The sequence below is a fragment of the Tachypleus tridentatus genome, chromosome 13 (genome assembly GCF_004210375.1).
Source record: "Tachypleus tridentatus isolate NWPU-2018 chromosome 13, ASM421037v1, whole genome shotgun sequence".
NCBI lineage: Eukaryota > Metazoa > Arthropoda > Merostomata > Xiphosura > Limulidae > Tachypleus > Tachypleus tridentatus.
Genome location: NC_134837.1, coordinates 268,783,297 through 268,807,673, shown reverse-complemented (window position 1 = coordinate 268,807,673; position 24,377 = coordinate 268,783,297). Strand labels below are relative to the sequence as shown.

The following is a 24,377-nucleotide window of genomic DNA, read 5'->3' as shown; positions in this document are numbered from 1 at the left end:
GTTTCCCTTTTCTTATTGTCATCTTTCGAAGCTCTACTCAATTAAGTGGTTGAATTTAACAACACAGTATGCATATTTTGTCTTTATGTTTATTGGCCTGAAGAATTTGGCCAGCAGTGTATATATAGGCGCCATCGTCAACATAATTTCATCACATATTATGAAATACTGTAGAAAATGGCGTCTGTAAGACCACAAACTGATGTATAACATCTAGATATCATCTAGATAAGCCAACTTTTTAAATATTATTATGATCTTTATTTTGAATGTTTGCTAGTTCGTTGTTTTGTTGAATTTCACGCAAAAGCTATTCGAGAGCTAATTGCGTTTGTTATCCTTAATTTAGAAGTTTTGTTTGTTTGTCTGTTTAGAATTAAGCATAAAGCTACACGATGTGCTCTGTTTACCATGAATATCTAAACGCAATTTCTAGCGGTGTGAGTACGCAAACATTCTGTGGTGCAGCTAGGGAGCTATTTATATGTGACATACTAAAGATAAGGCAGCTAGTCAAAACCCTGCCTGCCAACAGGAGTGGGAAAAATGGACAATTGTCCAGGCGAATGAAACCTGCTTATGCTATAAAAAGGGCTGTTGCTATGATTTATGAGCTCGTTGTTGCTCTAATATTTGGCCTTCTGTTGCTATCCTAATACTGGGTCTTCTTTGTAATAAGTTATTTAAAATATTAGAAAAGAGACAGAAGAGGGCCCGGTGAAGATGTTTGTTCCGAAGCCCATGCGGGTTCTCCACTTTTCTGGTCAACACCCTCCACCGCCAACTCTAGGACTGTTTCTTACCAACTAATAATGAGGTTGATCGTTGCAATATAACACCAGGCTGAAAGAGCGAGCACGTATGTTTGATGAAGGGATTTGAAGCCGTAACCTGCAGTATACGAGTAGAACTCCCTAACCATCCAGCCATGTTTGGTAGAAGGAGCACGGTGTTATTATCTGGAAAATTACTGTACTGGGCAGAAGATGAATTCGATATAAATTTGATTAATTAGTGAAGAATTCATTTCAGTATCAAAAAAGTTAAGTATTAGAACTGTGAGTTATCACGTATTTTCTGCTATTCACTTAAACGATTTATTGTTAGGTAGATTGAACTTTATCGTTATTTTTATTAAATAAGTTCCATACGAAGAAGATTGAAAGCGGAAGTTCTAATTTCTAACATCAAAACCATAAACGTATTGAGTGAAGCCTCGTCAGCAGGAAAAGTATGCTAACACTAATGGTGGGGGTGTGCAGGCCTCCATGAAAATTTGCAAAAAAAAGCCCTATAAGATTAAATCTGGAAGTAAATTTTCATTAAATATAATTTAAACAATTTCATGGTTGTTCATATAAAATTCACAAGCATTCAATGGAAAGTAAACACTACGTTCTAATACTGCATGGGGAACTAAACTGAACATAAATGTGTTGGTTTTGTTGCACTAAAGAACTATCTACATGCACAGAATTTATTAATTGTTAAATTATATTACTAACTACTTAGACTACCTGTCTCTTAAACAGAAGTTATGTAAATTCATAATTAATGAAAGGTTATCTTAGGACATGAAACGTTACTTCCATTATATGTAATGGTAAAAAACGCCCATAAAAACTACAAAACTGAAGATGTGTACGTACCCGCGCGACGATCTAATAAACCATCACATAAACAGTACTATTATATTTGTATGGATAAGTAGTTACGTGGACATACAACACATAGTACTTTATATTTATATAGATAAGTAGATACATGGACATACAAAATACAGTACTATTATATTAATAATAAAGCCCATGTTACATGTAGATTTGTCAAAAAGAAAAGAACAAAATAACTCAGCTACAAATGCAATATCAATACACTTCCCATGAATGTAACTCAAAAATAGAAATAAATTCCTGTGCCATAGACACCACTTAACCACGAACAGGGTTCCCTTCTACTATTCATAGGTTGTCACTGGCCAGTCCTTTTGAGCTAGGGTTAACTGAGTTCTAGTATTGGGCTTTCTCACTGGATGTTATGGATATTTCGTCTGATGCTGGTGTTTGGCTATAGTATTCATGAAGCCCTAACATTGCTACAGTGTCCTTGTTTGATTTAGCAGTGTGTACTCTCCTAGAACTATATGGTGGGTGCGGTCAGTAAGCATTAAATCTTTTCTTTATGGACCCTCACCTCCAAATAAAAATAAAACATTTATTTGGTAAGCAACACGTATGGAGGACTCTGTTACACAGGCACCACTCAAGTTGACTCCTGTACCTTGTTTCTAATTTTACATTCATTGACTGGAAAACCCTTAGGGCAACTGTCTCCTATTTTTATCCAGAAAGGATTAAAGGGGTTTGCTGGCTCTCCCAAGTTAGTCAAGAAGTTATGTTCTGGAGACATCTTGGTTGAAACATTTGCGCCACAGTATAGCGAACTCCTATTGAAGTCAACAAACCTTACCAACATACCTATTGAGGTTACTCCTCACCCTACTTTGAACTCCTCACGAGAAGTTATTGTTGGGAGGGGCTTGAAGAACATTCCCTGGTCAGAGATCCTCGCTGATATCTCTAGCCAAGGAGTTACTGCTGTGCAGTACATCTCCAACCAATGTTCTAATTTTGTCATTTACATCGGTACATCTACCTGTCTCTGTCAAGGCAGTTTATCTTAACTATAAAGTTCGGCCATTTATTCCTTACCTTCTCAGAAGTTTCCAGTGTCAACAGTTTGGATATGCAAAAGCATGATTCTTTCACGCATGCTCGTTGTAGCAGCAATGACCATGATGGCTATGAAAGTCAACTGGACCTTCAGTTGCGACGTTTTCCATCCCTCTTACTTTCTATCTTGAACTAAAATGGGTGGAGGATAAAGAGGCATGAAATGTACATATTGTAAACAACATTTCTTATACAGAGACTCATACGCTGTTGTTCTCCACTCCATCTGGTACATATGCTGTTGCAGTGGTGGTGGAGACAGCTTTATCCGTGTCTCCAACATAGTTTTGCTCACACCATGTGAAGCGTCTATTGCTCTCTATGGACAAAAGAGAACACAAACCAATCGTAGAAATAATAACGTCCGAAATGATTAACTGAAGTTGAAATGTTCAAACATTTTAAACGTTCCTGGTCCAGTGTTCTGATTGATAGGTGTTAATCATAATTATAGTTTCCAAGGCCTATAGCACACTGATTGTAGCTGACCAATAATAATCTCCTGTTATTACTCTCGGGTACTTATACGAATCATGCAGTTTCTTGAAGTTTCACCAACGTTCGAGAAAGAACCAGCGTTTTTGTAAAACAAATATAAGTGATTCTTACTTTCCAGAATCTTCTTCAAATTTACAGAGTAGGTGGTACTTGTGAAATACACAATCAACAATATAAATCACATGCAAAAAGTAAATTACACTGAAATAAGCGTATTAAAAGAAACGTGTCACAGTATCCAGGCGCAGCTGACTGAATTAGGTCTGTCTTTAGATTACGTTGCTTTCCACAATGATTAGCTCATTCCACTATAGCTTATTACCATCTCCATTCGTGACCTTTCTTTGAGCCATCTGAGATAGATAGATACTTCCGATTGGAAGTACTGTCTTCTCTTTGCCAGTCATCTTTCAAACCATTAATCTATTTCTGCTTATAGGAATGGTTCGAAATCTGGTGACTCCGTGGGCTCTGCTATGGCTCATTGATTTCTCGCAGAATCCACTCTACTGTTTCTCTGTTCACTGCCAAGCTGTATGTCATTTTTTTTGCTCTAAATCAAGTAAAAGCTATGCAATGCCCGACTGTAATACTTATACTGAGTCTCTCAACTGTCTATTGACCCTGTAATCGCTTAACACTGGTTTTCACTCTTTTATAAGTTTGTTATAAAAAGTGTTGTACACCTGGTGTAGTTTGTTATAAAAACTGTTGTACACCTGGTGTAGTTTGTTATAAGACGTGTTGTACACGTGCTGTAATTTGTTATAAAAAGTGTTGCACACTTGTTGTAGTTTGTTATAAAAAGTGTTGTACACCTGGTGTAGTTTGTTATAATAAGTGTTGTACACCTGGTGTAGTTTATTAGATCTTCCTATTTCAATTAACCTGCAAAATGATAAAATAATGAGTTCTTACAACTTATACAAAACGTTTTGTGATGTATATATACAAATATAATAGTATTGTCTGTTGTATGTTCATATAACTATTTGGTAGGGTATGGATGAATTGTTTTAGAGGTTCAGTGGGCCCATGTGGGGCGCATACAAAATATATTTTGCAGTTTGTAATTTTTATGAGTGTTTTTTTACCATTTCACCTGCTTTGAATATAACTTCACAAAATTTCGTATGGAGATTCATTGGTTCATGAGAAAATACTTACAACATTTCAAATATGCATTTTACGTTTTTCACTTGTTATGGGCATTTTGTACCATTACTTCATCTCCCGTTGATGGATGTTTACCATGAAAGTTTTTTGGGTTCAGAGACATGCCAACTTGCAGTTTCACATTTTTCAGTTTTTATAGGTGTTCTTGCGTTTCTATGATTTACATCATATACGGGAAGAACTTTTCATGCCCTAAAATAACCTTTCATTAATCACGAATTTATATTTGTAAAAATGGCTCGTTTGGGGTAAGAATTTTTTTTTTTTTACGTAGAGTAGCGAACAACGTTTCGATCTTCTTCGATCATCGTCAGGTTCACAAATTGTTTTTTGTATGTGAACCTGACGATGATCGAAGAAGGTCGAAATATTGTTCGCTCCTCAACGTAAAAGAAATTCTCAACCCAAACGAACCGTTTTTACATATATATTTTTCTCTACAAATGGGTTTTCTCGACATCACTAATCATGAATGTATACAAGTTCAGTTTAGAGAATGTAATAATATGTTATAGATAAATTGCGTGAAAGTTATGATTTTTGTGTTATTTATTATAGTATCCACTCACACATTTTGTAAGTTCATAACTCGGGTAAAGGAGGTGTACCTCAGCTTGTAATAAAGTAATAGCAAAAGTAATAAAAATATGAATTATTATATCTTCTGATACACTAGGGTTCTCTGTAAGTTCTATGTTTGTCAATGTCATTATATGTAAGTATATTATTGACGTTAATCATGCTGTATAATTAAGGATTTAGGTAAGATTTACAATTATATATATCTGTGAATGTATATATATATATATATATATATTACATAGAAAGAATTTGTATAGTTATGATAAATATAATTAAATTGTTCGCAGGCAAACGTAGCCAAATTCAAGCTGCATCGAACTTAACTGTTGATCTCAATTTGAGGTTGGTATCACGACTTATCAAAATAGGTGTTGTTAAATTTTATACTCTTATTATTTTGGTGGATATCGATTTACCAAGGGCACTAAGAGATCTAGGGCGCGTGTGCATTGGCCTAATAGTATTAAAGTTTAAGGAGATCACGGTAAGCCTGAGTTATAAATAATGAATAATATAGTTTTACACTTTCAGTCGTATTCCTATTTTTTCATATATTTTAATATACATTTAACGTGCAATATATTCGGTCTAGATTTATGTGGATGTTGGTGAAACCAAAATAAAATGGTCTAACTTATGCTATCCAGCTAAGGACAAGGTCATATTTTAAAATTTTTTTGAAGACGGTTTGAATTGGTGAAAGAAAGTTTATTAGCAACATATGATGTTTTAATGTTATTATCATGTGTTAATTTACAGTTGGCACTGAACTTGTTTATTGTCACGTGTTAATTTAACACAGAACAATGTAGGAAGTGAAATCTGTGTGGTGTTAACTTTCTAATAAAGACTGCAGGTCTAGATAGTGAAATCATATACGGATATGGCAAGTCTACCAGCTTTATCCGGTTACTGGTACCGGCTGTTAATGTAATATAGAGAATAAATTTAAATGGAAACTAGAATGTTGTTTTAGTTTATTTATGATGTCTTTCAATTAAAATAAAATCTTGTATTATATTTTATTAGAGGGCACTTTTAAAAATCTTATAGAAAAATGTGATGGATGATTTAACCTCAACAAAATCAAGTGTTACTGTAAGGCTTAATATCATGTGTATAGTACAGAAGTGTGTATTTGATAAGAATTTTGTCATGTTGGAAATCTTCAGTTATAACTGTACATTTATTTGAACTAAGCTGTAGAATGCGAAGAAACTGGACTCGTATAGCAGATCTTCTTCACAAGTCTGTTGTTACAGGACTAATTGGCTTAACTGTCGTTGGTGCTGGTCTGTGTTCTCTGAGAGCCTACAATTACATCACAATTCAGAGACCTCTGCAAGCTGAGAAAAAAATATTAGCTCAACAGAAACTGTTATCTGAGAAAGAGATTTATAATAGTTCACTTGAAGGTGTTCCAGAAACATCTCCTGTTGTGCAAGGATAGTTTGTCTACAGTAGGTGGAATTATTTAAGTTATGGCTTACTTTAATAAGATAAGAGACAAAATGTACATTTAGGTTGAATTTACTTGTGGAATTCATCACCTGGAAACATATATTTATAATTTGGAATTTATAGGGTACAGGTATACACTAAATAATATTTATAAAACTGATAACTTTCTTGATCCTTCAATAGGAGGACTTTGTAAAAGAATTAGAGTTTTATTGGGTTTTCTGAAAGGAACTGAACAGTGTTTTTGATACTACATAACAGTACATGTATACATTTTTGATACTGTGACGGTACCTGTATACATTTTTCATACTACATAACATAATGTTTAGGGGTAACAGAGGATCAGTTGTTTTATTTTGGCTGTCTTATTCTGTAAAATAAAACTGTCAAATATATAAATAAAAAATGTAAAAATTTTAATGCAAGCCATTATCAGTCAAACTTATTGAGCTTTTTCTTAAATTCACTGTATCTATAACATCTGAAGGGCAACTACCCTGTTAGAAAAATAAAACTGTCTCACCCTGCAAAATATACATTTGTATCTCTTTGTCCTACTGTTCTTACCATTAGGTATGGAAAAACAATTATGTATCAACACTGTCAGTTTCCTTTATAATCTTCAACATCTCAGTCAGATCCCATCTTATCTCTTCTTTTTTGAAGAGAAAATAAGTTTAATGATCTTACTCTCCCCTCATATGACAATCCTTCCATCCCAGGTACCATTTTAGTAACCCTTTCCACCAATTAAATGTCTTGTATTTCCATAGCTACAACATAAAATCCTATTTGCCGTACCATCAATAACAACACACAGCTTGGATGTATTCAGAAACTGATTGACTGTTGCATCTTTCTTTTATAACATTGTTTAGGTTATTTTCATCTAAATTATTATTCAAATTATTATAACCCACATGCATTATGTCACATTTATCATAATTAAAACCATTTATTTACAAAATGATTTAAATCCTTTTGTAAATCAGCAGCATCCTCTTCACAGACAGCAACACCCAAAACCAAGATCTTAATATCATTAGCAAACTTAAGTAATTCATATACGTCACTGATGTAAACAGAGAAGAGCAAAGGTCCTAAGACTGAGCCCTGAGGTACATACACCACTTGTAACATTAATCATGTTAGACTGAGCCCTGAGGTACACCACTTGTAACATTAATCATGTTTGACTGAACTCTGCGATACACCACTTGCAACATTAATCATGTTTGACTGAACCCTGGAGTACACCACTTGTAACATTAATCATGTTTGACTGAACCCTGGAGTACACCACTTGTAACATTAATCACGTTTGACTGAACCCTGGAGTACACCACTTGTAACATTAATCACGTTTGACTGAACCCTGGAGTACACCACTTGTAACATTAATCACGTTTGACTGAACCCTGGAGTACACCACTTGTAACATTAATCATGTTTGACTGAACCCTGTGTACAACAACCCTCTGCTTTCTTCCATCTGGCCATTCTCCTGTCCAAATAACTAACGTATTCTTCACATTTACAGAGACAACTTTTTACAAGCCTTTTATGTGGTACCTTGTTAGATACTTTCTGAAGTTAAGATACACCAAATCTAAATCCTTACCTACATTTACATAAGCAGTAAGTACCACAAATATTTATAAGGCAAGATATTTCCTCAGTCAAATAATGTTGACTATCAAATAAAGTTCTAAGTTTTGTTAAATGAATTTGAAAATTATCTTTTATCAGACTTTCCACTACTTTTTTCAGAACTGATGTAAGACTAAGATGTCTATAATTATTATCCCTCAGAAGTTCCACCACATTTTAACATTTTGTTTACATTTAATGTATTTTAAGAAATCTTCTTAAATTTCACTTTTACCTTTTCTGCCAACCTTTTTTCATAGATCCTCTTTGATGTTTTAATTTTCAGTTTCACCAACTTCTTTCATATTCTATAATCTTCTAAATCTCTTGTCGTACCAGTTTGTTCTAATTAAATTTATGATGCTTCCCTTTAACATTATTTCTTGTTCTTTCTGAGCCAACCTGGCGTTTAACTTACAGCTAATCTTTTCTTACAATAAGGAATGTGTTTACCTTGAATATTTAAATATTTTACACATCTGATCAGTGTCTACAGATAACTCAGCTACTATTTTCACAACAAATTATTGTTGTTATTTCCTTACAAAATTTACTTTGAAATTTGTCACCAAAATGTCATTATTTCTTCTCTCCATATGTAGGAAAACATTAAACCTAATGAAACAATGATCATTTGTACCCAGATGTTCCACAGTTTCCGCCATGTAAATCATTCTCTCCATATGTAGGAAAACATTAAACGTAATGAAACAATGATCACTTGTACCCAGATGTTCCACAGTTTCTCCCATCTAAATCATTTTTATATGTGAATTTAAGAAATCTGAAACAGCATTACTTGTAGTTGGTTCCTTAACTGATATGTGAGGAAAGTCATCTTAAACAGTTTCCAAAAACCTTTCCTCTTCATGGTTTTACTCTAGCATTTTCAAATCTGTGTGTCAAAAATTAAAATAACCTATAATTATGACTTCAATAACAGCTGATATCTTAACCTTAGTTTCTATGTTCATCAATATAAACCCAAATGGATTCAATCTACTTGATATTATCTTCAACTTCAACAGCATGTAACTTGCACTTTACATATAAAGCTACTTCCCTATAATATTCTATCCCTACTAAATACCCTGTATTTCAAAGAAACTTATCTGTGTTTAACCATGTACCAGTTATTATCATTATTTCAGAATCCTCTAATCCTACCAGTGTTATAAGGTCATGTATCTTATTTCTTATACTTCTAGCCTTCCAATATTAGCAGTTAAACCTGTCCTTATAATTACTTCTATACTCATTTCCTTTTATTATTTTTTCATTTAATGTTTCCTAGCCCTCACCACTGTCTAGTCCTAGTTTAAAACTTTCCTTACAGCTGAGTTAATAGCCTAAGCAAACAAGCCTGCCCAACCCTATTTAAATGTAAATCATCCATTCCAAAAAATATACCTTCTTCCACTGAACCGATCCCATAAGTTCAAGCAGGTCATCCTTACATACTAACCTAAGCCTAGCATTTTAGCCTTAGTCACCTATTTAAAACTTTATTTCCAAAGTTAATTCTGCCCCCTCGGTGTAGATTCCTGTATGTGGTGAGGGGACCTCCCAGGGAAGGTTCTGTTCTTTCAGTTTACCTCGTCTGGGATCTAAACATTCACCCACGTGTTTGTCATGCATTGTGACCTGTGAAGGGGAGGAGAGAATCCTGGTGGTTGAGGGGTTTAACCTGAACACACCACTTGAGCCTTGAATTCTTGTAGACGGGCAGCCTTGGGGTGGCCCCCCCTTGGGTCATTTGGCTGACCCACTTGGGCTAGGGTCAACCAAGTACCAGTGTTGGATCTTCTCAACAGGTGTTGTGGGCATTGTATCTGATGCTTGTCTTTGGGTTTAGTGCTCACAAAACCCTGGCATTGCTGCAGTGTCCTTCTTTGACATTATATTGCATCCCCTTATAGGGCTCCATGGTGGGTGGGGTCAGTGGGCTCTGAAATATTCCTTTTTTTATTATGGATCCTCCAAATAAAAACATAAAATAGTGAAAAAACAGTCCATAGGTAAACGACCATGTTTGAAGATTCTGGGCAGCAATCTTCATCTGTAACACCTGTTGTACCTTATTTTCTTATCCTACATTCTCTTTCAGACAAACCTTCAGGGCAAATGTCTCCATTTTTCATTCAGTAGGAACTAGAGGGACTTGCTGGCTCTCCAAAGTCAGTAAAGAAGCTTCGATCTGGTGGCATATTGGTGGAAATATCTGCATCTCAATACAGTGAACTCCTTGCATTCAAAGGCAATTGGGGATATACCTATTGAGGTTTGATCTCATTCTACTCTGAATTCATCATGAGGAGTTATTGTTGACAAGGATTTAAAGAACATCCCCAAATTAGAAATTCTTGCTGGTTTCTCCACCCAAGAAGTTTCTGCAGTGAGGCGTATCTCCATTCGCAAAGATGGAATTACAATGTCAACCAGTGTCCTAATTTTGATATTTACATCACCATGTCATAAACAGAAGAGTTCTCCACCCAATTCACCAACACACAAATAAAAATGGCCACTCTGATACAATGGAATTCTTGGGGTTTACGTTCTAATCTGGATGACATCAAAGCACTGATTGCTTCCTACCATCCTGTTTGTCTTTCCTTACAGGAAATATTTCTGAAACCTGCCGATATAATCACCTTTCGGCAGTTTTCTGTATACAGAAATGACAGGCTGTGTGATCGATGAGGTACATGGAGGGATGGCACTGTTTCTTCTTCCACCTTCTTAGCCATCAAGACCTGGGAAGACCAATCACCTCTTTCCCTTCAAGCTGATTGTCTCTATGACTATAATCATCTCTTTCAACACATGGAACTCAAACTGGCCCTTCACTGGTTTGGCAGTCCATCAGTAGAACCTGATGATATACAGTATGCGATGCTGTGCCATCTATCTCCTGCTTTTCTTGCTATTCTTCTGATTGCTTTTAACTGGATCTGGCAGGAGAATGTTTTTCCTGATGCCTAGCACCTGGTTATTGTCCTTCCTTTCCCCAAGCCTTGGAAGGATCCCAAGATTCCTTCAAACTACTATCCAGTTGCTTTGACAAGCTGTCTTTGTAAGACCTTAGAGAGGATGGTTAATGGCCATCTTGTTTGGTTCTTAGAATCAAACAACCTCGTCTTGCCCACCCAGTGTGGGTTTTGATGACAACGCTCCACCATGGGCCACCTGATTTGATTCGAAAGATCAATCACAGAAGCCATTCTCAAATGACAACATCTTGTATCAATATTCTTTGACATTGAGAAGACTTATCATACAACATGTAGGTATGGAATTTTGCGAGACCTCCATATATGTGGGTTATATATCCATTTGCACATTTTTATTAAAAATTTTTTAATGGACAGGAGATTCCAAGTTTGTTGGTTTGACATTTTCCTGTTCTTTTCTACAGGAACTTGGAGTCCCTCAGGACTATGTTCTGAGTGTCACATTTTTCAGAAGAAAAATTAATGCCATCACTGAACAACTACCTCTTACTGTTGCAAATGGGCTCTATGTCAACAACTTTCACATCTCATGTCATTCGTCGAACGTGAAGTATTTTGAATGGCAGCTACAGACGGAAGTCATTGTTAACTGATACTGGTGTATCCCTTGTTACTCAACATAATGGTGTTACTATAACTAAATACACTAGTTTTATCTCTAATAGTTCCTGAAAGTCATTGTTAACTGATACTGGTGTATCCCTTGTTACTCAACATAATGGTGTTACTATAACTAAATACACTAGTTTTATCTCTAATAGTTCCTGAAAGTCATTGTTAACTGATACTGGTGTATCCCTTGTTACTCAACATAATGGTGTTACTATAACTAAATACACTAGTTTTATCTCTAATAGTTCCTGAAAGTCATTGTTAACTGATACTGGTGTATCCCTTGTTACTCAACATAATGGTGTTACTATAACTAAATACACTAGTTTTATCTCTAATAGTTCCTGAAAGTCATTGTTAACTGATACTGGTGTATCCCTTGTTACTCAACATAATGGTGTTACTATAACTAAATACACTAGTTTTATCTCTAATAGTTCCTGAAAGTCATTGTTAACTGATACTGGTGTATCCCTTGTTACTCAACATAATGGTGTTACTATAACTAAATACACTAGTTTTATCTCTAATAGTTCCTGAAAGTCATTGTTAACTGATACTGGTGTATCCCTTGTTACTCAACATAATGGTGTTACTATAACTAAATACACTAGTTTTATCTCTAATAGTTCCTGAAAGTCATTGTTAACTGATACTGGTGTATCCCTTGTTACTCAACATAATGGTGTTACTATAACTAAATACACTAGTTTTATCTCTAATAGTTCCTGAAAGTCATTGTTAACTGATACTGGTGTATCCCTTGTTACTCAACATAATGGTGTTACTATAACTAAATACACTAGTTTTATCTCTAATAGTTCCTGAAAGTCATTGTTAACTGATACTGGTGTATCCCTTGTTACTCAACATAATGGTGTTACTATAACTAAATACACTAGTTTTATCTCTAATAGTTCCTGAAAGTCATTGTTAACTGATACTGGTGTATCCCTTGTTACTCAACATAATGGTGTTACTATAACTAAATACACTAGTTTTATCTCTAATAGTTCCTGAAAGTCATTGTTAACTGATACTGGTGTATCCCTTGTTACTCAACATAATGGTGTTACTATAACTAAATACACTAGTTTTATCTCTAATAGTTCCTGAAAGTCATTGTTAACTGATACTGGTGTATCCCTTGTTACTCAACATAATGGTGTTACTATAACTAAATACACTAGTTTTATCTCTAATAGTTCCTGAAAGTCATTGTTAACTGATACTGGTGTATCCCTTGTTACTCAACATAATGGTGTTACTATAACTAAATACACTAGTTTTATCTCTAATAGTTCCTGAAAGTCATTGTTAACTGATACTGGTGTATCCCTTGTTGCTCAACATAATGGTGTTACTATAACTAAATACACTAGTTTTATCTCTAATAGTTCCTGAAAGTCATTGTTAACTGATACTGGTGTATCCCTTGTTACTCAACATAATGGTGTTACTATAACTAAATACACTAGTTTTATCTCTAATAGTTCCTGAAAGTCATTGTTAACTGATACTGGTGTATCCCTTGTTGCTCAACATAATGGTGTTACTATAACTAAATACACTAGTTTTATCTCTAATAGTTCCTGAAAGTCATTGTTAACTGATACTGGTGTATCCCTTGTTGCTCAACATAATGGTGTTACTATAACTAAATACACTAGTTTTATCTCTAATAGTTCCTGAAAGTCATTGTTAACTGATACTGGTGTATCCCTTGTTGCTCAACATAATGGTGTTACTATAACTAAATACACTAGTTTTATCTCTAATAGTTCCTGAAAGTCATTGTTAACTGATACTGGTGTATCCCTTGTTACTCAACATAATGGTGTTACTATAACTAAATACACTAGTTTTATCTCTAATAGTTCCTGAAAGTCATTGTTAACTGATACTGGTGTATCCCTTGTTACTCAACATAATGGTGTTACTATAACTAAATACACTAGTTTTATCTCTAATAGTTCCTGAAAGTCATTGTTAACTGATACTGGTGTATCCCTTGTTGCTCAACATAATGGTGTTACTATAACTAAATACACTAGTTTTATCTCTAATAGTTCCTGAAAGTCATTGTTAACTGATACTGGTGTATCCCTTGTTACTCAACATAATGGTGTTACTATAACTAAATACACTAGTTTTATCTCTAATAGTTCCTGAAAGTCATTGTTAACTGATACTGGTGTATCCCTTGTTACTCAACATAATGGTGTTACTATAACTAAATACACTAGTTTTATCTCTAATAGTTCCTGAAAGTCATTGTTAACTGATACTGGTGTATCCCTTGTTACTCAACATAATGGTGTTACTATAACTAAATACACTAGTTTTATCTCTAATAGTTCCTGAAAGTCATTGTTAACTGATACTGGTGTATCCCTTGTTACTCAACATAATGGTGTTACTATAACTAAATACACTAGTTTTATCTCTAATAGTTCCTGAAAGTCATTGTTAACTGATACTGGTGTATCCCTTGTTACTCAACATAATGGTGTTACTATAACTAAATACACTAGTTTTATCTCTAATAGTTCCTGAAAGTCATTGTTAACTGATACTGGTGTATCCCTTGTTACTCAACATAATGGTGTTACTATAACTAAATACACTAGTTTTATCTCTAATAGTTCCTGAAAGTCATTGTTAACTGATACTGGTGTATCCCTTGTTACTCAACATAATGGTGTTACTATAACTAAATACACTAGTTTTATCTCTAATAGTTCCTGAAAGTCATTGTTAACTGATACTGGTGTATCCCTTGTTACTCAACATAATGGTGTTACTATAACTAAATACACTAGTTTTATCTCTAATAGTTCCTGAAAGTCATTGTTAACTGATACTGGTGTATCCCTTGTTGCTCAACATAATGGTGTTACTATAACTAAATACACTAGTTTTATCTCTAATAGTTCCTGAAAGTCATTGTTAACTGATACTGGTGTATCCCTTGTTACTCAACATAATGGTGTTACTATAACTAAATACACTAGTTTTATCTCTAATAGTTCCTGAAAGTCATTGTTAACTGATACTGGTGTATCCCTTGTTGCTCAACATAATGGTGTTACTATAACTAAATACACTAGTTTTATCTCTAATAGTTCCTGAAAGTCATTGTTAACTGATACTGGTGTATCCCTTGTTGCTCAACATAATGGTGTACACTAGTTTTATAACTGAAATACACTAGTCTTATCTACACTAATAGTTCCTGAAAGTCATTGTTAACTGATACTGGTGTATCCCTTGTTGCTCAACATAATGGTGTTACTATAACTAAATACACTAGTTTTATCTCTAATAGTTCCTGAAAGTCATTGTTAACTGATACTGGTGTATCCCTTGTTACTCAACATAATGGTGTTACTATAACTAAATACACTAGTTTTATCTCTAATAGTTCCTGAAAGTCATTGTTAACTGATACTGGTGTATCCCTTGTTGCTCAACATAATGGTGTTACTATAACTAAATACACTAGTTTTATCTCTAATAGTTCCTGAAAGTCATTGTTAACTGATACTGGTGTATCCCTTGTTGCTCAACATAATGGTGTTACTATAACTAAATACACTAGTCTTATCTTTAATAGTTCCTGAAAGTCATTGTTAACTGATACTGGTGTATCCCTTGTTGCTCAACATAATGGTGTTACTATAACTAAATACACTAGTTTTATCTCTAATAGTTCCTGAAAGTCATTGTTAACTGATACTGGTGTATCCCTTGTTGCTCAACATAATGGTGTTACTATAACTAAATACACTAGTTTTATCTCTAATAGTTCCTGAAAGTCATTGTTAACTGATACTGGTGTATCCCTTGTTACTCAACATAATGGTGTTACTATAACTAAATACACTAGTTTTATCTCTAATAGTTCCTGAAAGTCATTGTTAACTGATACTGGTGTATCCCTTGTTGCTCAACATAATGGTGTTACTATAACTAAATACACTAGTTTTATCTCTAATAGTTCCTGAAAGTCATTGTTAACTGATACTGGTGTATCCCTTGTTGCTCAACATAATGGTGTTACTATAACTAAATACACTAGTTTTATCTCTAATAGTTCCTGAAAGTCATTGTTAACTGATACTGGTGTATCCCTTCTTGCTCAACATAATGGTGTTACTATAACTAAATACACTAGTTTTATCTCTAATAGTTCCTGAAAGTCATTGTTAACTGATACTGGTGTATCCCTTGTATATGAAAGTGTAAGCTCCTCCTGTAGTTCCTGAAAGTCATTGTTAACTGATACTGGTGTATCCCTTGTATATGAAAGTGTAAGCTCCTCCTGTAGTTCCTGAAAGTCATTGTTAACTGATACTGGTGTATCCCTTGTATATGAAAGTGTAAGCTCCTCCTGTAGTTCCTGAAAGTCATTGTTAACTGATACTGGTGTATCCCTTGTATATGAAAGTGTAAGCTCCTCCTGTAGTTCCTGAAAGTCATTGTTAACTGATACTGGTGTATCCCTTGTATATGAAAGTGTAAGCTCCTCCTGTAGTTCCTGAAAGTCATTGTTAACTGATACTGGTGTATCCCTTGTATATGAAAGTGTAAGCTCCTCCTGTAGTTCCTGAAAGTCATTGTTAACTGATACTGGTGTATCCCTTGTATATGAAAGTGTAAGCTCCTCCTGTAGTTCCTGAAAGTCATTGTTAACTGATACTGGTGTATCCCTTGTATATGAAAGTGTAAGCTCCTCCTGTAGTTCCTGAAAGTCATTGTTAACTGATACTGGTGTATCCCTTGTATATGAAAGTGTAAGCTCCTCCTGTAGTTCCTGAAAGTCATTGTTAACTGATACTGGTGTATCCCTTGTATATGAAAGTGTAAGCTCCTCCTGTAGTTCCTGAAAGTCATTGTTAACTGATACTGGTGTATCCCTTGTATATGAAAGTGTAAGCTCCTCCTGTAGTTCCTGAAAGTCATTGTTAACTGATACTGGTGTATCCCTTGTATATGAAAGTGTAAGCTCCTCCTGTAGTTCCTGAAAGTCATTGTTAACTGATACTGGTGTATCCCTTGTATATGAAAGTGTAAGCTCCTCCTGTAGTTCCTGAAAGTCATTGTCAACTGATACTGGTGTATCCCTTGTATATGAAAGTGTAAGCTCCTCCTGTAGTTCCTGAAAGTCATTGTTAACTGATACTGGTGTATCCCTTGTTGCTCAACATAATGGTGTTACTATAACTAAATACACTAGTTTTATCTCTAATAGTTCCTGAAAGTCATTGTTAACTGATACTGGTGTATCCCTTGTTACTCAACATAATGGTGTTACTATAGTTAAATACAGTCAGTTTTATCTCTAATAGTTCCTGAAAGTCATTGTTAACTGATACTGGTGTATCCCTTGTTGCTCAACATAATGGTGTTACTATAACTAAATACACTAGTTTTATCTCTAATAGTTCCTGAAAGTCATTGTTAACTGATACTGGTGTATCCCTTGTTACTCAACATAATGGTGTTACTATAACTAAATACACTAGTTTTATCTCTGTAGTTCCTGAAAGTCATTGTTAACTGATACTGGTGTATCCCTTGTTGCTCAACATAATGGTGTTACTATAACTAAATACACTAGTTTTATCTCTAATAGTTCCTGAAAGTCATTGTTAACTGATACTGGTGTATCCCTTGTTACTCAACATAATGGTGTTACTATAACTAAATACACTAGTTTTATCTCTGTAGTTCCTGAAAGTCATTGTTAACTGATACTGGTGTATCCCTGTTGTCAACATAATGGTGTTACTATAACCAAATACACTAGTTTTAGCTCCTCCTGTAGTTCCTGAAAGTCATTGTTAACTGATACTGGTGTATCCCTTGTTGCTCAACATAATGGTGTTACTATAACTAAATACACTAGTTTTATCTCTGTAGTTCCTGAAAGTCATTGTTAACTGATACTGGTGTATCCCTTGCTCAACATAATGGTGTTACTATAACTAAATACAAGTTTTCTCTCCTGTAGTTCCTGAAAGTCATTGTTAACTGATACTGGTGTATCCCTTGTATATGAAAGTGTAAGCTCCTCCTGTAGTTCCTGAAAGTCATTGTTAACTGATACTGGTGTATCCCTTGTATATGAAAGTGTAAGCTCCTCCTGTAGTTCCTGAAAGTCATTGTTAACTGATACTGGTGTATCCCTTGTATATGAAAGTGTAAGCTCCTCCTGTAGTTCCTGAAAGTCATTGTTAACTGATACTGGTGTATCCCTTGTATATGAAAGTGTAAGCTCCTCCTGTAGTTCCTGAAAGTCATTGTTAACTGATACTGGTGTATCCCTTGTATATGAAAGTGTAAGCTCCTCCTGTAGTTCCTGAAAGTCATTGTTAACTGATACTGGTGTATCCCTTGTATATGAAAGTGTAAGCTCCTCCTGTAGTTCCTGAAAGTCATTGTTAACTGATACTGGTGTATCCCTTGTATATGAAAGTGTAAGCTCCTCCTGTAGTTCCTGAAAGTCATTGTTAACTGATACTGGTGTATCCCTTGTATATGAAAGTGTAAGCTCCTCCTGTAGTTCCTGAAAGTCATTGTTAACTGATACTGGTGTATCCCTTGTATATGAAAGTGTAAGCTCCTCCTGTAGTTCCTGAAAGTCATTGTTAACTGATACTGGTGTATCCCTTGTATATGAAAGTGTAAGCTCCTCCTGTAGTTCCTGAAAGTCATTGTTAACTGATACTGGTGTATCCCTTGTATATGAAAGTGTAAGCTCCTCCTGTAGTTCCTGAAAGTCATTGTTAACTGATACTGGTGTATCCCTTGTATATGAAAGTGTAAGCTCCTCCTGTAGTTCCTGAAAGTCATTGTTAACTGATACTGGTGTATCCCTTGTATATGAAAGTGTAAGCTCCTCCTGTAGTTCCTGAAAGTCATTGTTAACTGATACTGGTGTATCCCTTGTATATGAAAGTGTAAGCTCCTCCTGTAGTTCCTGAAAGTCATTGTTAACTGATACTGGTGTATCCCTTGTATATGAAAGTGTAAGCTCCTCCTGTAGTTCCTGAAAGTCATTGTTAACTGATACTGGTGTATCCCTTGTATATGAAAGTGTAAGCTCCTCCTGTAGTTCCTGAAAGTCATTGTTAACTGATACTGGTGTATCCCTTGTATATGAAAGTGTAAGCTCCTCCTGTAGTTCCTGAAAGTCATTGTTAACTGATACTGGTGTATCCCTTGTATATGAAAGTGTAAGCTCCTCCTGTAGTTCCTGAAAGTCATTGTTAACTGATACTGGTGTATCCCTTGTATATGAAAGTGTAAGCTCCTCCTGTAGTTCCTGAAAGTCATTGTTAACTGATACTGGTGTATCCCTTGTATATGAAAGTGTAAGCTCCTCCTGTAGTTCCTGAAAGTCATTGTTAACTGATACTGGTGTATCCCTTGTATATGAAAGTGTAAGCTCCTCCTGTAGTTCCTGAAAGTCATTGTTAACTGATACTGGTGTATCCCTTGTATATGAAAGTGTAAGCTCCTCCTGTAGTTCCTGAAAGTCATTGTTAACTGATACTGGTGTATCCCTTGTATATGAAAGTGTAAGCTCCTCCTGTAGTTCCTGAAAGTCATTGTTAACTGATACTGGTGTATCCCTTGTATATGAAAGTGTAAGCTCCTCCTGTAGTTCCTGAAAGTCATTGTTAACTGATACTGGTGTATCCCTTGTATATGAAAGTGTAAGCTCCTCCTGTAGTTCCTGAAAGTCATTGTTAACTGATACTGGTGTATCCCTTGTATATGAAAGTGTAAGCTCCTCCTGTAGTTCCTGAAAGTCATTGTTAACTGATACTGGTGTATCCCTTGTATATGAAAGTGTAAGCTCCTCCTGTAGTTCCTGAAAGTCATTGTTAACTGATACTGGTGTATCCCTTGTATATGAAAGTGTAAGCTCCTCCTGTAGTTCCTGAAAGTCATTGTTAACTGATACTGGTGTATCCCTTGTATATGAAAGTGTAAGCTCCTCCTGTAGTTCCTGAAAGTCATTGTTAACTGATACTGGTGTATCCCTTGTATATGAAAGTGTAAGCTCCTCCTGTAGTTCCTGAAAGTCATTGTTAACTGATACTGGTGTATCCCTTGTATATGAAAGTGTAAGCTCCTCCTGTAGTTCCTGAAAGTCATTGTTAACTGATACTGGTGTATCCCTTGTATATGAAAGTGTAAGCTCCTCCTGTAGTTCCTGAAAGTCATTGTTAACTGATACTGGTGTATCCCTTGTATATGAAAGTGTAAGCTCCTCCTGTAGTTCCTGAAAGTCATTGTTAACTGATACTGGTGTATCCCTTGTATATGAAAGTGTAAGCTCCTCCTGTAGTTCCTGAAAGTCATTGTTAACTGATACTGGTGTATCCCTTGTATATGAAAGTGTAAGCTCCTCCTGTAGTTCCTGAAAGTCATTGTTAACTGATACTGGTGTATCCCTTGTATATGAAAGTGTAAGCTCCTCCTGTAGTTCCTGAATGTAATTGTTAACTGATACTGGTGTATCCCTTGTTAATCAACATAATGGTGTTACTATAACTAAATACACTAGTTTTATCCTAATAGTTCCTGAAAGTCATTGTTAACTGATACTGGTGTATCCCTTGTTGCTCAACATATGACTAAGTGTTTTAAGCTCCTCCTGTAGTTCCTGAAAGTCATTGTTAACTGATACTGGTGTATCCCTGGTGTTCCTAGTATGTTAAAACTGGTGTGTAAGCTCCTCCTGTAGTTCCTGAAAGTCATTGTTAACTGATACTGGTGTATCCCTTGTATATGAAAGTGTAAGCTCCTCCTGTAGTTCCTGAAAGTCATTGTTAACTGATACTGGTGTATCCCTTGTATATGAAAGTGTAAGCTCCTCCTGTAGTTCCTGAAAGTCATTGTTAACTGATACTGGTGTATCCCTTGTATATGAAAGTGTAAGCTCCTCCTGTAGTTCCTGAAAGTCATTGTTAACTGATACTGGTGTATCCCTTGTATATGAAAGTGTAAGCTCCTCCTGTAGTTCCTGAAAGTCATTGTTAACTGATACTGGTGTATCCCTTGTATATGAAAGTGTAAGCTCCTCCTGTAGTTCCTGAAAGTCATTGTTAACTGATACTGGTGTATCCCTTGTATATGAAAGTGTAAGCTCCTCCTGTAGTTCCTGAAAGTCATTGTTAACTGATACTGGTGTATCCCTTGTATATGAAAGTGTAAGCTCCTCCTGTAGTTCCTGAAAGTCATTGTTAACTGATACTGGTGTATCCCTTGTATATGAAAGTGTAAGCTCCTCCTGTAGTTCCTGAAAGTCATTGTTAACTGATACTGGTGTATCCCTTGTATATGAAAGTGTAAGCTCCTCCTGTAGTTCCTGAAAGTCATTGTTAACTGATACTGGTGTATCCCTTGTATATGAAAGTGTAAGCTCCTCCTGTAGTTCCTGAAAGTCATTGTTAACTGATACTGGTGTATCCCTTGTATATGAAAGTGTAAGCTCCTCCTGTAGTTCCTGAAAGTCATTGTTAACTGATACTGGTGTATCCCTTGTATATGAAAGTGTAAGCTCCTCCTGTAGTTCCTGAAAGTCATTGTTAACTGATACTGGTGTATCCCTTGTATATGAAAGTGTAAGCTCCTCCTGTAGTTCCTGAAAGTCATTGTTAACTGATACTGGTGTATCCCTTGTATATGAAAGTGTAAGCTCCTCCTGTAGTTCCTGAAAGTCATTGTTAACTGATACTGGTGTATCCCTTGTATATGAAAGTGTAAGCTCCTCCTGTAGTTCCTGAAAGTCATTGTTAACTGATACTGGTGTATCCCTTGTATATGAAAGTGTAAGCTCCTCCTGTAGTTCCTGAAAGTCATTGTTAACTGATACTGGTGTATCCCTTGTATATGAAAGTGTAAGCTCCTCCTGTAGTTCCTGAAAGTCATTGTTAACTGATACTGGTGTATCCCTTGTATATGAAAGTGTAAGCTCCTCCTGTAGTTCCTGAAAGTCATTGTTAACTGATACTGGTGTATCCCTTGTATATGAAAGTGTAAGCTCCTCCTGTAGTTCCTGAAAGTCATTGTTAACTGATACTGGTGTATCCCTTGTATATGAAAGTGTAAGCTCCTCCTGTAGTTCCTGAAAGTCATTGTTAACTGATACTGGTGTATCCCTTGTATATGAAAGTGTAAGCTCCTCCTGTAGTTCCTGAAAGTCATTGTTAACTGATACTGGTGTATCCCTTGTATATGAAAGTGTAAGCTCCTCCTGTAGTTCCTGAAAGTCATTGTTAACTGATACTGGTGTATCCCTTGTATATGAAAGTGTAAGCTCCTCCTGTAGTTCCTGAAAGTCATTGTTAACTGATACTGGTGTATCCCTTGTATATGAAAGTGTAAGCTCCTCCTGTAGTTCCTGAAAGTCATTGTTAACTGATACTGGTGTATCCCTTGTATATGAAAGTGTAAGCTCCTCCTGTAGTTCCTGAAAGTCATTGTTAACTGATACTGGTGTATCCCTTGTATATGAAAGTGTAAGCTCCTCCTGTAGTTCCTGAAAGTCATTGTTAACTGATACTGGTGTATCCCTTGTATATGAAAGTGTAAGCTCCTCCTGTAGTTCCTGAAAGTCATTGTTAACTGATACTGGTGTATCCCTTGTATATGAAAGTGTAAGCTCCTCCTGTAGTTCCTGAAAGTCATTGTTAACTGATACTGGTGTATCCCTTGTATATGAAAGTGTAAGCTCCTCCTGTAGTTCCTGAAAGTCATTGTTAACTGATACTGGTGTATCCCTTGTATATGAAAGTGTAAGCTCCTCCTGTAGTTCCTGAAAGTCATTGTTAACTGATACTGGTGTATCCCTTGTATATGAAAGTGTAAGCTCCTCCTGTAGTTCCTGAAAGTCATTGTTAACTGATACTGGTGTATCCCTTGTATATGAAAGTGTAAGCTCCTCCTGTAGTTCCTGAAAGTCATTGTTAACTGATACTGGTGTATCCCTTGTATATGAAAGTGTAAGCTCCTCCTGTAGTTCCTGAAAGTCATTGTTAACTGATACTGGTGTATCCCTTGTATATGAAAGTGTAAGCTCCTCCTGTAGTTCCTGAAAGTCATTGTTAACTGATACTGGTGTATCCCTTGTATATGAAAGTGTAAGCTCCTCCTGTAGTTCCTGAAAGTCATTGTTAACTGATACTGGTGTATCCCTTGTATATGAAAGTGTAAGCTCCTCCTGTAGTTCCTGAAAGTCATTGTTAACTGATACTGGTGTATCCCTTGTATATGAAAGTGTAAGCTCCTCCTGTAGTTCCTGAAAGTCATTGTTAACTGATACTGGTGTATCCCTTGTATATGAAAGTGTAAGCTCCTCCTGTAGTTCCTGAAAGTCATTGTTAACTGATACTGGTGTATCCCTTGTATATGAAAGTGTAAGCTCCTCCTGTAGTTCCTGAAAGTCATTGTTAACTGATACTGGTGTATCCCTTGTATATGAAAGTGTAAGCTCCTCCTGTAGTTCCTGAAAGTCATTGTTAACTGATACTGGTGTATCCCTTGTATATGAAAGTGTAAGCTCCTCCTGTAGTTCCTGAAAGTCATTGTTAACTGATACTGGTGTATCCCTTGTATATGAAAGTGTAAGCTCCTCCTGTAGTTCCTGAAAGTCATTGTTAACTGATACTGGTGTATCCCTTGTATATGAAAGTGTAAGCTCCTCCTGTAGTTCCTGAAAGTCATTGTTAACTGATACTGGTGTATCCCTTGTATATGAAAGTGTAAGCTCCTCCTGTAGTTCCTGAAAGTCATTGTTAACTGATACTGGTGTATCCCTTGTATATGAAAGTGTAAGCTCCTCCTGTAGTTCCTGAAAGTCATTGTTAACTGATACTGGTGTATCCCTTGTATATGAAAGTGTAAGCTCCTCCTGTAGTTCCTGAAAGTCATTGTTAACTGATACTGGTGTATCCCTTGTATATGAAAGTGTAAGCTCCTCCTGTAGTTCCTGAAAGTCATTGTTAACTGATACTGGTGTATCCCTTGTATATGAAAGTGTAAGCTCCTCCTGTAGTTCCTGAAAGTCATTGTTAACTGATACTGGTGTATCCCTTGTATATGAAAGTGTAAGCTCCTCCTGTAGTTCCTGAAAGTCATTGTTAACTGATACTGGTGTATCCCTTGTATATGAAAGTGTAAGCTCCTCCTGTAGTTCCTGAAAGTCATTGTTAACTGATACTGGTGTATCCCTTGTATATGAAAGTGTAAGCTCCTCCTGTAGTTCCTGAAAGTCATTGTTAACTGATACTGGTGTATCCCTTGTATATGAAAGTGTAAGCTCCTCCTGTAGTTCCTGAAAGTCATTGTTAACTGATACTGGTGTATCCCTTGTATATGAAAGTGTAAGCTCCTCCTGTAGTTCCTGAAAGTCATTGTTAACTGATACTGGTGTATCCCTTGTATATGAAAGTGTAAGCTCCTCCTGTAGTTCCTGAAAGTCATTGTTAACTGATACTGGTGTATCCCTTGTATATGAAAGTGTAAGCTCCTCCTGTAGTTCCTGAAAGTCATTGTTAACTGATACTGGTGTATCCCTTGTATATGAAAGTGTAAGCTCCTCCTGTAGTTCCTGAAAGTCATTGTTAACTGA

The 24,377-nt window shown here is 35.8% G+C and overlaps 1 protein-coding gene across 4 annotated transcripts in view; it reads left to right on the top strand.

Moving 5' to 3' along the window:
• Window positions 1–4,982: 4,982 nt before the first annotated feature.
• Window positions 4,983–24,377, top strand: part of LOC143237355 (methylmalonyl-CoA epimerase, mitochondrial-like) — a 79,022-nt gene continuing 59,627 nt past the window's right edge. Inside the window, exons 1-2 of one of the 4 annotated variants that reach the window (XM_076476510.1) lie at window positions 4,983–5,121; window positions 6,189–6,448. The gene's annotated coding sequence lies outside the window, so the exon portion shown is untranslated. Of the gene's footprint in view, window positions 5,169–5,335; window positions 5,473–6,188; window positions 6,449–24,377 lie in introns of those variants that run through there. The other 3 variants (XM_076476509.1, XM_076476512.1, XM_076476511.1) reach the window with 3 other exon arrangements.